The following is a 5,287-nucleotide window of genomic DNA, read 5'->3' as shown; positions in this document are numbered from 1 at the left end:
CCTTCTTTGAGAGTCGCACAGCTACGACAATAGCATCACCTATCCTGTGATTCTGGGAGTCAAAGCAGTCATTCCAGGAGGGAACCAGTTGAACAATATTGGCAATTGACGCCTTATTTTACGATTTGAATATTAAAGTACAAAGTCTAACATTGGTAGACCGTTACACATTGGTATAATGTCAAAAGTTCTACCAAAGACCTTACCCTCCGAGTACCTAGTCCGCGGTATCGAGAGTATATATTCGTAATCGGAGACACAAATTAGTATTCATTTGAGTAAAGGGCACCTTAATTTCATGTATGAATGAGAGGGTCGCGAGGCAAACCTTTCCAGAACGTTACCAGCTTTTATGAGTGACGAAGGGCTACGTGAATAGACTCGCCTACCCTGTCATTCCGAGAGCCAAACCAGGTATTCCGGAAATAAATCCGCTGAATAGAAACGGCAATAGACACCTTAATTCACGGTTTGAATGCTAAAATTGGGCGTCAAACCGTTTGTGAACGTTACCAACTTTTATAATGCCCAACGTTTTACCGATGGCTGTACCATCCGCGAACCTGACCCGCTGCATCGAGAGAATAACTTCACGTTCAGTGGATAAAATTAATATACATTTTAGTTACGAGTGCCTTAACATCCTGCATGAGTTAGTACATCGATGGTCGAACCGTACGCGGACGTTACCACCTTCAGTGAGAGGCGGATGGCGAAGTCAATTGCTTCACCAGTCTTGTAATTCCTAGAGTCAAATCAGGTAATCCGGGACTAAGACCGCTGAAGTTTTTTGGCAACTGACACTATACTTTGCGGTACGTATATGAATGTAGGGAGTCAAACCAACGGAGAACATTACCAATGCGCATAGGGTCATACCAATTACCGAATACCATACCTTTAGAGGGCCTAATCCGCAGCAGCAAGTGCATTGCTCAGTGGTCGAGTAAGAAAATTGGTGGTCTCTTTATCGGACGGACACTTTAATTGCATGTACCAGTAGAAAGATGGAGGTTCAAATCGTCCGCGAACGTTCCCACATGTTTTGAGAATCGAAGGGCGAGATCAATTGCTTGGTATATCGTGTGATACTGAAAGACCAACGAGATGTTCCTGGAGTAAATGCGCTGTATAGAAAAGGCAATAGACACCTCAATTCTCGGTTTGAATATTAAAGCAGGCCGTTCGGCCGATGTAGAATATTACCTATAGGCGTAGGCTCAAACTTCTTGCAGATTGCCCTACCCTCCGAAAAAGTAACCCGATTTATCGTGAGATTAACGCCGTGTACAGAGGTGCGAACTGGTACACATTTTTGAGACTAGCACCTTAATTTTATACGTGAATTAGAAGGGCGAGTGTTTAACCGTTCGAGAACGTTAGCACCTTCTCTAAGAGTCGAACGGCTATGACAATAGCTTCACGTTCCCAGTGATTCGGAGATTCAATGCAGGTACAGCTTGAGTATATTTACTGAACATTATTGCCAATAGACACCTTATTTCACGGTATGAATAGTAAGGAATGGTGTCTAACCGTTTTAGAGCATTGCAAATTAATATAAAGAAAAGCATATTGGAGTTGGCCATAACTACGGAGAAACAGACACGCCGTTTCGAGAGTATCACGTTGTATTCAGGGAAGAAATTCGTATGCATTTGAGTGTCGTGCACCTTAACTTCATGTATGAATTAGAAGATTAAGGGCCAAGCCGCTCGAGGACGTTATCACCTTCCGCGAGAGTCGAACGGCTAAGTCAGTAGCTTCACCTATCATACGATTCGGAGATAAAATCAGATACTCCGGATGTGAATCCGCTGAAAAGTATTGGAAATAGACATTATAATTCTCGATTTGAGTTTTAAGGTAGAGCGTCAAACCGTTTGAGAGCGTTACCAATTGGAAGCGTTACGATTTACCGAAGGCCTTACCCTCCATGGACCTAACCGGCTACAGCGAGTGTCATGTTTAGAGCTCACGGAAACGAATTACTACTCAGTTTAGGAGACGGAAACCATATTTGTATGTACGAAAACCGTAATGGAGTGTCATTTCAAAGTAGCGGGTCAAATCTTCGGCGAACATTACCAATTCGTATTAAGTCATTATTTTTACCGAATACCTCACCTTCCGAGATTCTATCACGCTGTATTGAGCGTCGCGCTTATTTCTCTCGAAATCAAATTAGTAGATATTTTAGTGGACGGACATTAAATTTGTGTGTATAAATATCAAACTCAGGGGTAACCGCTCGGGAACGTTACCACCTTTCTTTACGGCCAAGTCAATAGCTTCACCTATTCTGTGACTCCGAAAGACAATCCAGATATTGCGGAAGAAAATGCGCTGTACAGCATTGGCAATAGAAACTTTAATCCTAGGTTAGCATATTAACCCATTTCCATTCAAGCGCGGAATAATCCGCGGGCCGCGACAGCCGACCAGGACCAATCGCGAAATAATCATCGGGCCGCGACAGTCGACTATCACCAAGCGCGAAATATTCCGCGAGCCTACGTTGCTTTCATTAACCAATTGCAAAATATCCTTCAATTGCGACAGACAACGTTTAACCACTTGTTTTCCTTTTGTGTAAAAAAAATGTAAAGTGCGATATTTGCGATACAACACTGTGTATCAATCGCTTAAGGAGTACATTCTTAATAAGCTCGGTGAATAATTTCGATGTCCGTTACTGCACGTACGATCGACCGCGCGTGGTAGTACGAGTCAGTCGTCAGTTGATCGTCACAGATGTTTCGATGCGGGAGCTTAAGTACAGCGATGATGCAAATGGGTTAAAGTAGAGTGCCAAAGCGTTCAAGATCGTTCACAATTGATATAAAGTCAAACGTTTTACCGAAGGCCTTACCTTCCGCGAACCTCACTCGCTTCATTCAGAGTATTACTTCGTGATCAGAGAGAGAAATTAGTATTCATTTGTGTCACGGGCACATTAACGTCATGTTAGAATTAGAAGATCGTGTGTGACGGAGTTCGAGAACTTTACCCAGCTTCAAACACTTCGAGAACGTTACAAATTGCTATAAAGTTAAACGCTCTACCGAACACCTTATCATCCTAAAAAATATAACCGCTGTAGAGAGAGTATAACTTCGTGTTCAGAGAATGAAACTAGGCTCCACTTCGGTGACGGGCACATTAACATCATGTTCGGATTAGAAGGTCGAGGGTCAAACCGTTCGAGACCGATACCACCTTCTGTGACAGACGAACCGCTATGCCAATAGCTTCACCTATCTTGTGGTCCGCAGTGTTAGCCCGGGTAAATCGAGAGTAAGCTCGCTGAAGATTATTGGCAACAGACACATCAATTCGCGGTTTGAATATTAAGGCAGGCGGTCAAGCAGTTATAGACTATTACATATAGGTGTATGATCGGCCTTATGTCAGAATGCCTAACCATCCGAAAAACGATCCCGCCGTATCGGGAGTATCACACCGTGTTCAGAGGAACGAACTGGTATACATTTTAGTGAAGAACACCATAATTTCATGCATGAATGAGAAGATCGAGTGCCAAACTGTTCGAGAACGTTGTCACCATCCATGAGAGACGAACGGCTAATTCAATAACTGCACCTGTGATGTGATTCCGTGTGCAAAACCAGGTATTACGGGAGTAAATCCGCTGAACATTATTAGGCAATAGAAACCTTAATTCACCGTTTTATTACTGAAGTAGAGCGTCAAACTGTTTGCGAGCGTTCCAATTGTTATAAAGTCAAACGGTTTACTGCAGATCTTACCCTCCGAAAATCTAACCCGCTGTATCGAGACTATAACATGTTGTTCTGTGGGACGAATTAGTATACCTTTTAGTGACAGGCACCGTAATTTCTGTTATGAATTAGAAGATCGAGTATCAAACGGTATGAGAACGTTACCTCCCTCTTTGAGATACGAAGGGCTATGTCAATTGCTTCACCTATCCTGAGATTCCGTGATTCATTCCAGATATTCCAGTATTAATCCGCTTGACAGTATTGGCAATAGACAGTTTATTTCACGGTATGAATATCAAAGCAGAGCATCAAACCCTTGTACAGCTTTACCTATTCGTATAGTGTCAAACATATTACCGAAATCCTTACATTCCGTGAAGCTAACCCGCTGTATCGTGTGTACAACTTCGTGTTCAGAGAAGCAAGTCAGTTTAGATTTTCGTGACGGCAACCTTAATTTGATGTATGAATTGGAAAATCGAAGGTAGACACTTCTGATAACGGTATCCCCATCTATGAGAGTCGAGCGGCATAGTCAATAGCTACAACTATCATGCGGTTCGGAGGGTCTGGTGAGGTATCGCAGATGTCAATGCACAGTGCAGTATTAGCAATGGACACCTTAATTCACAGTATGAATATTAAAACTGACCGTCAACCCGTTGTAGTACGCTCGTCATTGGTATAGAGACAAATTTATTTACCGAAAGACTTATCTTCCGTGAAGCTAACCCGCTGTTTCGAGAATATGCCTTCGTGTTCCGAGAAGAAAATTGTAATGCATTAGAGTGACGGTCACCATAATTTCATGAATGAATTAGAAGATTGGGGGTTAAACCTAGCGAGAACGTTAGCAACTCCTTTGAGAGTAGAAGAGCTAAGTCAATACCTACACTTATCCTGAGATACCGAAAGCAAGAGTAGGTATTACTCGAGTAAATCTGTTGAACGGTATCACCAATAGTCGTCTTAATTCACGGATTGAATTTTAAAGTAAACCGTTAATCCGATTGAGAATGCGACGCAATTTGTGTAAATTCATAGGCTATACTGGAGACCTAACCCACCGAAAGCCTAACGCGCTGTACCGAAAGTATAACATGGAGTTCAGAGCATCAATGGAGTATATATCTTAGTGACCGGAACCTTAATTACGTGAATCAATTAGAAGACCGAGTGTCAGACCCTACGTTATAGTTCCCACCTCCTTTGGGAGTGGAACAGCTAATTCAATAGCTTCTCCTATCCTATGATTCCGATAGTCATATCAGGTACTCCGGGAGTAAACGCGCTGCACAGAATTGTCAATGGACTCATTTATTCACGGTTTGATTATTAAAGTATACCGTCAAATCGTTTGAGAGCGTTACTATTTGGAATAAAGTCAAAAGTTTAACCAAAGGTCTAACCTGCCGCGAACCTCACCGGCAGTATCGAGAGTATACGTTGGTCTTCAGAGAATGAAATTAGACTTTATTTCTGCCACTGATGCCTTAATTTCTTGTCTGAATTAGAAGGTCGAGGTTCATATCATTCGTGAA

This window comes from Lasioglossum baleicum, unplaced genomic scaffold (assembly GCF_051020765.1).
Source record: "Lasioglossum baleicum unplaced genomic scaffold, iyLasBale1 scaffold0238, whole genome shotgun sequence".
Taxonomy (NCBI): Eukaryota; Metazoa; Arthropoda; class Insecta; order Hymenoptera; family Halictidae; genus Lasioglossum; species Lasioglossum baleicum.
Note: the sequence above shows the minus strand (reverse complement) of the source record.